General features: G+C 39.5%; 1 pseudogene; it reads right to left on the reverse strand.

The window, feature by feature from the left end:
- Positions 1-10,893: 10,893 nt before the first annotated feature.
- LOC128059982 (olfactory receptor 1002-like) lies at positions 10,894-11,916 on the reverse strand (annotated as a pseudogene).
- Positions 11,917-12,610: the final 694 nt, after the last annotated feature.

The following is a 12,610-nucleotide window of genomic DNA, read 5'->3' on the forward strand; positions in this document are numbered from 1 at the left end:
TACTCATGTATTTCAGGTATACCAGCTATATTCACTGTAAATACATCTTTCCTTGGTGTGTCTTACATGTTTATGCTCTTAAAGGCAAGCCTATGGTCTCAATTTTAATGTGGTTAGAGAATCAATATTTTCCTTTATGTTTAGTATTTTTGTAGCTTTTTTTTAAATTTGTAACCACATATCACAGAGATCCTCTCCCATATTATTTTCTAAATGTTTTAATTCCTTGCCTTTCACATCTTGATTTCCAAATCATCTTGAGATGACCTTAGTATGTGTTGTGAGGTAAGGGTAAATGATCACTTTTTTCCCATGCAGACATTCAATGGATCCAATACCATTTTTTCAAATCTTTTCTCTCCTCAGTATCAGTCAATTCAGTTCAGTCGCTCAGTCGTGTCCGACTCTTTGCGACCCCATGAATTGCAGCATGCCAGGCTTCCCTGTCCATCACCAACTCCCAGAGTTCACTCAGACTCATGTCCATCAAGTCAGTGATGCCATCCAGCCATCTCATCCTCGGTTGTCCCCTTCTTCTCCTGCCCCCAATCCCTCCCAGCATCAGAGTCTTTTCCAATGAGTCAACTCTTCGCATGAAGTGGCCAAAATACTGGAGTTTCAGCTTTAGCATCATTCCTTCCAAAGAACACCCAGGACTGATCACCTTCAGAATGGACTGGTTGGATCTCCTTGCAGTCCAAGGGACTCTCAAGAGTCTTTTCCAGGGGGCAGTCCTAAGATGGCAGAGGAATAGGACGGGAAGACCACTTTCTCCCTCACAAATTCCTCAAAAGAACATTTCAGTGCTGAGCAAACTCCACAAAACAATTTCTGTAGGCTGCCAGAGGACATCAGGCAACCAGAAAAGCAGACCATTGTCTTCAATAACAGGTAGGAAAAAATATAAAAGACGAAAAAGGAGACAAAGGAGGTGGGAAGGGAGCTCAGTTCCGGGAAGGGAAGCCCGTCCCGGGAAGGGAATTTTAAGAAGAAAGGTTTCCAAACACCAGGAAACACTCTCCCTGCCGAGTCTGTGGCAAGCCTTGGAAACACAGAGGGCAACATAACAGGAAGGGAAAAATAAATAAATAATTAAAACCAAGAGATTACAAGTCCAACAGTAACTCCCCCAGTGGAAAAGCAGCACAGACGCCTGCATCCGCCATTGGGAAGTGGGGGCAGGGCAGGGACGCGCGGGAGGCGCGGGCTGCAGTGCTTTGTAAGAATCGGGCAGGAACGCCCCACGTGCAACCAGAACGATCTAACTTGGGCTAGCAAACCAGACTGTGGGATAGCTACCACACGAAAAGCTCGAACCTAAGACACCGCCAGGACCGAGCACAGAACAAAGGACGGAATGGAAAAAGCCGGCTGCAGACCATCCCCCACCGGGGACAGGCAGCCAGAGCTGTAAGGGCTGGAAAGGGGCAATTGCAGACCCGGAGAGACTTTACTTACCAAACTGCAAGCAGGCTTCTTTGCTAAGACTTCTGGGGGTGCTGGACAGTCACCATCTGCCTCACAAGGGGCGCCAGCAGTGCACCCAGAAAACTGAGCAGCAGAGGCAGAAAAGGCGACAAGTCACAGCGATCGTGTTCACCAAACTCCTGAGCTACTCGGACCCGGGAAGGGCACAAAATGCAGTCCAAACTGAATCTGTGCCTCTGAGGGCTACCTGAGTGCCGAACCTGAGCGGCTTAGACCGGGAAAGTGCACGCAGCCTAGGGCCGGCCTCAGACGGTTCCTGGCTGAGCATCCTGGAGCCAGAGTGGTTTGTACGCCACGAGAAGGGACAGGTCCAGTGGAGCTGAGACACTGTGTGCACACGACAGCGCTATTTGTTTGTTGCATCCCCCATGCCCACAGCGTGACTGAACTAGTGAGCCTAAAAAACCAGCAAACAGAAGTAGTTAAACAGAGGGAACCACCTTGGAAGTGACCCCACAATGCCTACAACATCAGAGAAGGGCCAGATATATTTTTACTATTTTTAAAATCATTCCTTTTTTTTTTCTTTATTCTTTTTTTTCTAACTTTTTTTTAAAATAGTTAACTCTTCTATTTCTCCTCTAATTTTTATTTCTATAACCTATTATTACTATTCCAAAAAAAAAGAAACGACTCTTTTTTTTTTTTTTTAAGGCAAACACCATATATAGTCTTTGGGTGGTTATTGGTGACTTTTTTTTTTTTTTTATAATTCTTGTGGCTTTTCTTTTCTTCTTCTTTTATTTTTTCCTTTTTCCTTCTGCTTCTTTTCTTTAATATTGTATTTTTGAAAATCCAACCTCTTCTCTAGATTTTTAATCTTTGCTCGTCGGTTTTTGTTGTCAATTTTGTACATTTAAAAACCCAAACTTCACTACCCAATTTTACCTGAGAGCGAGATTACCTGCTTGACCACTCTCTCCTCCTTTGGACTCTCCTTTTTCTCCACCAGGTGGCCTCTGTCTCTTTTCTCCCCCATCTCTTCTCTATCCAACTCTGTGAATCTCTGTGTGTCCCAGACGGTGGAGAACACCTAAGGAACTGGTTACTGGCAGGATTTGTCTCTCTCCTTCTCATTCCTCTCTCTTATCCTCCTGGCCACCTCTGTCTGCTTCCTCCCTCTCGTCTTCCCTGTATAAATCCGTAAATACCTCTGAGCAGTCCAGACTATAGAGTGCACATAAGGAAGTGACTACTGGCTAGCTTGCTCTCTCCTCTTTTGATCTCACCACATCTCATTCCAGTCACCTCTAACTACCCCCTCCCTCTTCTCTTCTCCATGTAACTCAGTGAACCTCTCTGAGTGTCCCTCAATGTGGAGAAACTTTTCATCTTTAACCTAGATGTTTTATCATCGGTGCTGTATAGATGGAGAAGTCTAGAGGCTACTGTAAAAATAAAACTGAAAGCCAGAAGCAGGAGGCTTATGTCCAAAGCCTGAAAACATCAGAGAACTCCTGAATTCAGGGAACATTAAGCAACAGGAGCTCATCAAATGCCTCCATACCTACACTGAAACCAAGCTCCACCCAAGGACCAACAAGTTCCAGAACAAGACATACCACGCAAATTCTCCAGCAACACAGGAACACACCCCTGAGCTTCAATATACAGGCAGCTCAAAACTACTCCAAAACCTTTGACGTCTCATAACCCATTACTGGTCACTCCACTGCACTCCAGAGAGAAGAAACCCAGCTCCACCAACCAGAACTCCAACACAAGCCTGCCTAACCAGGAAACCTTGACAAGCCACTGATACAACCCCACCCACAGTAAGGAAGCTCCATAATAAAGAGAACTCCACAAAATACCAGAATATAAAAAGGCCACCCCAAACGCAGCAATATAATCAAGATGAAGAGACAGAGGAATACTCAGCAGGTAAAGGAACAGGAGAGTTGCCCACCAAACCAAACAAAAGAGGAAGAGATAGGGAATCTACCTGAGAAAGAATTCCGAATATTGATAGTGAAAATGATCCAAAATCTTGAAATCAAAATGGAATCACAGAAAAATAGCCTAGACACAAGGATTGGGAAGATGCAAGAAAGGTTTAACAAGGACCTAGAAGAAATAAAAAAGAGTCAATATATAATGAATAACACAATAAATGAGATCAGAAACACTCTGGAGGCAACAAATAGCAGAATAACGGAGGCAGAAGATAGGATTAGTGAAATAGAAGATAGAATGGTAGAAATAAATGAATCAGAGAGGAAACAAGAAAAACGAATTAAAAGAAATGAGGACAATCTCAGAGACCTCCAGGACGATATGAAATGCTCCAACATTCGAATTATAGGAGTCCCAGAAGAAGAAGACAAAAACAAAGACCATGAGAAAATCCTTGAGGAGATAATAGTTGAAAACTTCCCTAAAATGGGGAAGGAAATAATCACCCAAGTCCAAGAAACACAGAGAGTTCCAAATAGGATAAACCCAAGGCGAAACACCCCAAGACACATATTAATCAAATTCACAAAGATCAAACACAAAGAACAAATATTAAAAGCAGCACAGGAAAAACAACAAATAACATACAAGGGGATTCCCATAAGGATACCAGCTGATCTTTCAATAGAAACTCTTCAGGCCAGGAGGGAATGGCAAGACATACTTAACGTGATGAAAGAAAATAACCTACAGCCCAGATTACTGTACCCAGCAGGGATCTCATTCAAATACGAAGGAGAAATCAAAAGCTTTACAGACAAGCAAAAGCTGAGAGAATTCAGCACCACCAAACCAGCTCTCCAACAAATTCGAAAGCATATTCTGTAGACAGGAAACATAAAAAGGGTGTATAAACCCGAACCCAAAACAATAAAGTAAATGGTAACGGGATCACACTTATCAATAACTACCTTAAACATAAATGGGTTGAACGCCCCAACCAAAAGGCAAAGACTGGCTGAATGGATACAAAAACAAGACCCCTCTATATGCTGCTTACAAGAGACCCACCTCAAAACAACGGACACATACAGACTGAAAGTGAAGGGCTGGAAAAAGATATACCATTCAAATAGAGACCAAACGAAAGCAGGAGTAGCAATACTCATATCCGATAAAATAGACTTTAAAACAAAGGCTGTGAAAAGAGACAAAGAAGGCCACTACATAATGATCAAAGGATCAATCCAAGAAGAAGATATAACAATTATAAATATATATGCACCCAACATAGGAGCACCGCAATATGTAAGACAAATGCTAACAAGTATGAAAGGGGAAATCAACAATAACACAATAATAGTGGGAGACATTAATACCCCACTCACATCTATGGACAGATCAACTAAACAGAAAAACAACAAAGAAATGCAAACTTTAAATGATACATTAGATCAGTTAGGCCTAATTGATATGTATAGGACATTTCACCCCAAAACAATGAATTTCACCTTTTTCTCAAGTGCTCATGGAACATTCTCCAGGATAGATCACATCCTGGGCCATAAATCTAAACTTGATATATTCAAAAAAAATCGAAATCATTCCAAGCATCTTTTCTGACCATAATGCATTAAGATTAGACCTCAATTACAGGAGAAAAACTATTAAAAATTCCAACATATGGAGGTTGAACAACACACTTCTGAATAACCAACAAATCACAGAAGAAATCAAAAAAGAAATCAAAATATGCATAGAAACTAATGAAAATGAAAACACAACAACCCAAAACCTGTGGGATATTATAAAAGCAGTGCTAAGAGGAAAGTTCATAGCAATACAGGCATACCTCAAGAAACAAGAAAAACGTCAAATAAATAACCTAACTCTACACCTAAAGCAACTAGAAAAGGAGGAATTGGAGAACCCCAGAGTTAGTAGAAGGAAAGAAATCTGAAAAATCAGGGCAGAAATAAATGCAAAAGAAACAAAAGAAACCATAGCAAAAATCAACAAAGCCAAAAGCTGGTTCTTTGAAAGGATAAATAAAATTGACAAACCACTAGCCAGACTCATCAAGAAGCAGAGAGAAAAATCAAATCAATAAAATTAGAAAAGAAAATGGAGAGATCACAACAGACAACACAGAAATACAAAGGATCATAAGAGACTACTATCAGCAGTTATATGCCAATAAAATGGACCACGTGGAAGAAATGGACAAATTCTTAGAAAAGTACAATTTTCCAAAACTGAACCAGGAAGAAATAGAAAATCTTAACAGACCCATCACAAGCATGGAAATTGAAACTGTAATCAGAAATCTTCCAGCAAACAAAAGCCCAGGTCCAGACGGCTTCACAGCTGAATTCTACCAAAAATTTCGAGAAGAGCTAACACCTAGCCTACTGAAACTCTTCCAGAAAATTGCAGAGGAAGGTAAACTTCCAAACTCATTCTAGGAGGCCACCATCACCCTAATACCAAAACCTGACAAAGATACTACAAAAAAAGAAAACTACAGTCCAATATCACTGATGAACATAGATGCAAAAATCCTCAACAAAATTCTAGCAATCAGAATCCAACAGCACATTAAAAAGATCATACACCATGACCAAGTGGGCTTTATCCCAACGGTGCAAGGATTCTTCAATATCCGCAAATCAATCAATGTACTTCACCACATTAACAAATTGAAAAATAAAAGCCAAATGATCATCTCAATAGATGCAGCGAAGGCCTTTGACAAAATTCAACATCCATTTATGATAAAAACTCTCCAGAAAGCAGGAATAGACGGAACATACCTCAACATAATAAAAGCTATATATGACAAACCCACAGCGAACATTATCCTCAACGGTGAAAAATTGAAAGCATTTCCCCTAAAGTCAGGAACAAGACAAGGGTGCCCACTTTCACCGCTACTATTCAACATAGTTCTGGAAGTTTTGGCCACAGCAATCAGAGCAGAAAAAGAAATAAAAGGAATCCAAATTGGAAAAGAAGAAGTAAAACACTCACTGTTTGCAGATGACATGATCCTCTACATAGAAAACCCTAAAGACTCCACCAGAAAATTACTAGAGCTAATCAATGAATATAGTAATGTTGCAGGATATAAAATCAACACACAGAAATCCCTTGCATTCCTATACACTAATAATGAGAAAGTAGAAAAAGAAATTAAGGAAACAATTCCATTCACCATTGCAATGAAAAGAATAAAATACTTAGGAATATATCTACCTAAAGAAAGTAAAGATATATATATAGAAAACTATAAAATACTGATGAAAGAAATCAAAGAGGACACTTATAGATGGAGAAATATACCATGTTCATGGATCGGAAGAATCAATATAGTGAAAATGAGTATACTACCCAAAGCAATTTACAAATTCAATGCAATCCCTATCAAGCTACCAGCCATATTTTTCACAGAACTAGAACAAATAATTTCAAGATTTGTATGGAAATACAAAAAACCTCGAATAGCCAAAGCAATCTTGAGAAAGAAGAATGGAACTGGAGCAATCAACCTGCCTGACTTCAGGCTCTACTACAAAGCCACAGTCATCAAGACAGTATGGTACTGGCACAAAGACAGACATATAGATCAATGGAACAAAATAGAAAGCCCAGAGATAAATCCACACACATATGGACACCTTATCTTTGACAAAGGAGGCAAGAATATACAATGGAGAAAAGACAATCTCTTTAACAAGTGGTGCTGGGAAAACTGGTCAACCACTTGTAAAAGAATGAAACCAGAACACTTTCTAACACCACACAAAAATAAACTCAAAATGGATTAAAGATCTAAATGTAAGACCCGAAACTATAAAACTCCTAGACGAGAACATAGGCAAAACTCTCTCCGACATAAATCACAGCAGGATCCTCTATGATCCACCTCCCAGAATACTGGAAATAAAAGCAAAAATAAACAAATGGGATCTAATTAAAATTAAAAGCTTCTGCACAACAAAGGAAAATATAAGCAAGGTGAAAGACAGCCTTCGGAATGGGAGAAAATAATAGCAAATGAAGCAACTGACAAACAACTCATCTCAAAAATATACAAGCAACTTATGCAGCTCAATTCCAGAAAAATAAACGACCCAATCAAAAAATGGGCCAAAGAACTAAATAGACATTTCTCCAAAGAAGACATACAGATGGCTAACAAACACATGGAAAGATGCTCAACATCCCTCATTATCAGAGAAATGCAAATCAAAACCACAATGAGGTACCACTTCACACCAGTCAGAATGGCTGCGATCCAAAAATCTGCAAGCAATAAACGCTGGAGAGGGTGTGGAGAAAAGGGAACCCTCCTACACTGTTGGTGGGAATGCAAACTAGTACAGCCACTATGGAGAACAGTCTGGAGATTCCTTAAAAAATTGCAAATAGAACTACCTTATGACCCAGCAGTCCCACTGCTGGGCATACACACCGAGGAAACCAGAATTGAAAGAGTCACATGTACCCCAATGTTCATCGCAGCACTGTTTATAATAGCCAGGACATGGAGACAAGCTAGATGTCCATCAGCAGATGAATGGATAAGAAAGCTGTGGTACATATACACAATGGAGTATTACTCAGTCATTAAAAAGAATACTTTTGAATCAGTTCTGAAGAGATGGATGAAACTGGAGCCAATTATACAGAGTGAAATAAGCCAGAAAGAAAAACACCAATACAGTATATTAACACATATATATGGAATTTAGAAAGATGGCAATGACGACCCTGTATGCAAGACAGCAAAAAAGACACAGATGTGTATAAGAGACTTTTGGACTCTGAGGGAGAGGGAGAGGGTGGGATGATTTGGGAGAATGGCATTGTAACATGTATACTATCATGTAAGAATCGAATTGCCAGTCTATGTTCAACGCAGGATACAGCATGCTTGGGGCTGGTGCACAGTGATGACCCAGAGAGATGTTATGGGGAGGGAGGTGGGAGAGGGGTTCATGTTTGGGAACGCATGTACACCCGTGGTGGATTCATGTCAATGTATGGCAAAACCAATACAGTATTGTAAAGTAAAATAAAGTAAAAATAAAAATTGAAAGAAAAAAAAAAAAGAGTCTTCTCCAACACCACAGTGCAAAAGCATCAATTCTTTGGTGCTCAGCTTTCCTCACAGTCTAACTCTCATATCCATACATGACCACAAGAAAAACCATAGCCTTGACAAGACCTTTGTTGGCAAAGTAATGCCTCTGCTTTTCAATATGCTATCTAGGTTGGTCATAACTTTCCTTCCAGGGAGTAAGCGTCTTTTAATTTCATGGCTGCAATCACCATCTGCAGTGATTATGGAGCCCCTCAAAATAAAGTCTGGCACTGTTTCCACTGTTTCCCCATCTATTTCCCATGAAGTGATGGGACCAGATGCCATGACCTTCGTTTCCTGAATGTTGAGCTTTAAGCCAACTTTTTCACTCTCCTCTTTCACTTTCATCAAGAGGTTTTTTAGTTCCTCTTCACTTTCTGCCATACGGGTAGTGTCATCTGCATATCTGAGGTTATTGATATTGTGCTTCTTCCAGCCCAGCGTTTCTCATGATGTACTGTGCATATAAGTTAAATAAGCAGGTTGACAATATACAGCCTTGACATACTCCTTTTCCTATTTAGAACCAGTCTGTTGTTCTATCTCCAGTTCTAACATATACTGCAGTGTAATTAACCAACATAGTCCCGAAAACTGGCAGAAAGCATGACAAAGAATACATAAAACAAAAATTCTAGGATATTACTAGCTACTTTTATCCTTCAAAGTTACTGAACTAAAATTAAATGCATTTTTTGTTGTTCTTTATTTTTTAATTGAAATTTAAATACAGTTTTTTAAAATATAAATTTATTTATTTTAATTGGAGGTTAATTACTTTACAATATTATATTGGTTTTGCCATACATCAACATGAATCCGCCTGTTCCCCTCCTGAACCCCCCACCCTCTTCCCTCCCCATACCATACCATCCCTCTGGTTCATCTCAGTGCACCAGCTCCAAGCATCCAGTATCATGTATCGAATCTGGACTGGTGATTCTTCTCATGTATGATATTATACATGTTTCAATGCCATTCTCCCAAATCATCCCACCTTCGCCCTCATAAATACATATTAAAGAAAGTCTTTAAGGATGACAAAGTGTAGATCTCAATAAGTCTTATACTAGTACAAAACATCATTTATTCCCCCATTTTTTGATTTGTTGCCATGTTCCAGAAGATAGAACACAAAAATATGGCTGAAGGAATATTATAACTGGAGAAAATAAAACCATGAGACCAAATTGTGGAGTCACAAGTAATGCATTGACTCTTCATGGCTGTTGGTGCGTTATCTGTAAATATAGAACTAATATCTTGCCTATGTCACAAAGATCAATACATTATAACAATAATAGCTAATACTTTATTAAAGAACATGGAGGCATTCTGTACTTCATGTGCACAAAGCATATGATTACAGCAGCAAAATCCCAATAAGTTATTACTATGACTAAAGAGTATAGAGGATATAAAACGCCTTGGGAATAAACCTACACCAAACATGAAGGTAATATTAGAGAGTGCTATGGTTACATACTTCCTGAATATCTCACTTTTTCAGGTTTACTGATATATAATTAACATAATATTTTATTAAGCCCAAGGTATATAGCATAATGATTCAATATTTGTGTATATTGCAAAATGATTACCCCATTTAGCTTATCATCACCTAACAGAGTTCTGAATTTTATTTCTCATCATGAGAATGATTAAAATTTCCTTTCTCAGCAACTTACAAATATAAAATACAGTATTGTTAGCTATAGAAACTGTGCTATATTTTACAGCCCCAGAACATATTTATCATATAATTGAAAGCTTTAAACTTTGACCTTAATACATTTTTTAACAGTCTATGTTTAAAGAGTCAAGGTCAAGATTACAGACAACGAGAGATCTCAACACACTGTAAGAAAAACGAAAGTACTGCTAAGTCAATGCTATGATTACATTTACTCAGGACTGAACAAAGAACTTCTGATATCCTAGTCATAAAATTTTTTATATGAATAAGAATATTTTTAAGTCTTAGGATTCAATAATCTACTCTTTTGAGTTTAAAGTTCTAAAATCCATCCCTACTGAATCAGAAATGAGAAAAACAAAGTGAGAAATTTATAACCCAAGACATTGTATGACTTGTCAATGACGCAAAATCTCAACATAAAATAAAGATCCAGTACTCTTGCCTGGAAAATCTCATGGACGGAGGAGCCTGGTAGGCTGCACTCCATGGGGTCGCTAGGAGTCGGACATGACTAAGTGACTTCACTTTCGCTTTTCACTTTCATGCATTGGAGAAGGAAATGGCAACCCTCTCCAGTGTTCTTGCCTGGAGAATCCCAGGGACGGGGGAGCGTGGTAGGCTGCCGCCTATGGGGTAGCACAGAGTCGGACACGACTGAAGTGACTTAGCAGCAGCAGCAGCATACCCAGCCCACGTGGTTATGTCTTGCACACTGATTACTCTCAATCTGTAGTATAAATGGTATTCCAGTTAATTTACCCATAAGAAACTTCTTCCTTTCATATGTCCTTCTGAATGATTCTTTTACTTCCCTGTTTCTCAGGCTATAGATAAGTGGGTTCAACATGGGGATCAGGGCTGTGTAGAACACAAAAACCACTTTATTAATATCCAAGGAGAAACTGGAACTTGGACATACATAGATGAAGAAGAGTACCCCATAAAGGATGGAGACAGGAGTCAGGTGTGAAGAGCAGTGGAGAAGGCTTCCACCTCCTGTCAGGAGACGGATCCTCAGGACAGTGACAACAACTAAATGTAGGAGGCCAAGGTGATCCGGCCACTGAGTACTCCTGGAGCTCCAGCCAGGAGAAAACTAAAACTTCATGGACCCGTGTGTCTGCACATGCCAGGGAGAGAACCGGAAGAAGGTCACAGAAGAAGGGACTGATGATTTTTGGACCACAGTAAGGCAGGCAAAAGGTGAAAGTTGTGTGGATCATGGTGCTTATAAGGCCCTCGATATAAGGAGCTTCCACCAGCTGCCCACAGACTCACTGAGATATAATGAGTGTGTAAAATAGGGGCTTACAGATGGCCAAGTGCCAGTCATATGCCACGGAAGCCAGGAGGAAACACTCAGTCACTACACACTGACCAAAAAAAACAGATCTGGGCAGCACAATCAAAGAAAGAGATGACTTTTTTCTCCACAAAGATGTCAGTTAACATCTTGGGACCAATGACAGAAGAGCAATAGACATCCACAAAGGACAAGGGGCTGAGAAAAAAAGTTCACGGGGCTGTGCAGTCGAGAATCCATCCAAATGAGAGTGATCATCCCGACGTTTCCCAGAAAAGTGGCCACATAGACCAAGAGAAATATCACAAAAAGAACAACCTGCAGCTGGAGGCGATTTGTCAAGCCCACGGAAACAAACTCAGTCACCAGAGTTTCATTTTCCATAATCCATTTCTCTGATCTAATCTGTAATGAGAATGAGAGAGATCTTTCTTTGGAGTCCATTCATAATTGGGTTTCCTCATTTTAAACATGAATGAATCTTTTCTCTTTTTTACATTTACAGGGTAGATCGACAGACAACACTCCTGACTTCTGCCTCTGAGTGGTCATCATCCACTTATTGTTTGCATGATATTAAGTCACTAAACCTCAGTTTCTTCTTGATTAAAACAGATTTTTAGGTGTAGAAGTAGCTTTTGGAGATTATCTAAAGCAATTCCTCTAACTGTGCCAGATAACATTTCTAAAAATCCCTGCCTTTGAACCAAGGATATTTTAAGACATGTTTCACAGATAAGGTATCATGTGCATTTAATGAATTCAGGCTGATAGTTCTCACTCCCACCCTAGATAAAGGCTGTAAGAAATATAACTTGCTTGCTAACTGCTTCAGATTCTGGGGGAAAAAAAGTCAGTGTGTTGTCTAAAAGGTAACTTCTGAAGTCTAAGAAGGAATGCAAGCTCAGACAAATGAAGTTGGCTTTCGAACAGAGTTCAAAGTCCTTAGCAGTATCTACTCTGTGATGCCTTCTCCAAAACCCCTATATTCCTCATATTATTAATGCACATGCTGATTACTTTATCAAACTCCATTCTTTTTTCAGCCCATTAGAGAGACGAGTTCTTAAACATTCAA

This window comes from Budorcas taxicolor, chromosome 15 (assembly GCF_023091745.1).
Source record: "Budorcas taxicolor isolate Tak-1 chromosome 15, Takin1.1, whole genome shotgun sequence".
Taxonomy (NCBI): domain Eukaryota; kingdom Metazoa; phylum Chordata; class Mammalia; order Artiodactyla; family Bovidae; genus Budorcas; species Budorcas taxicolor.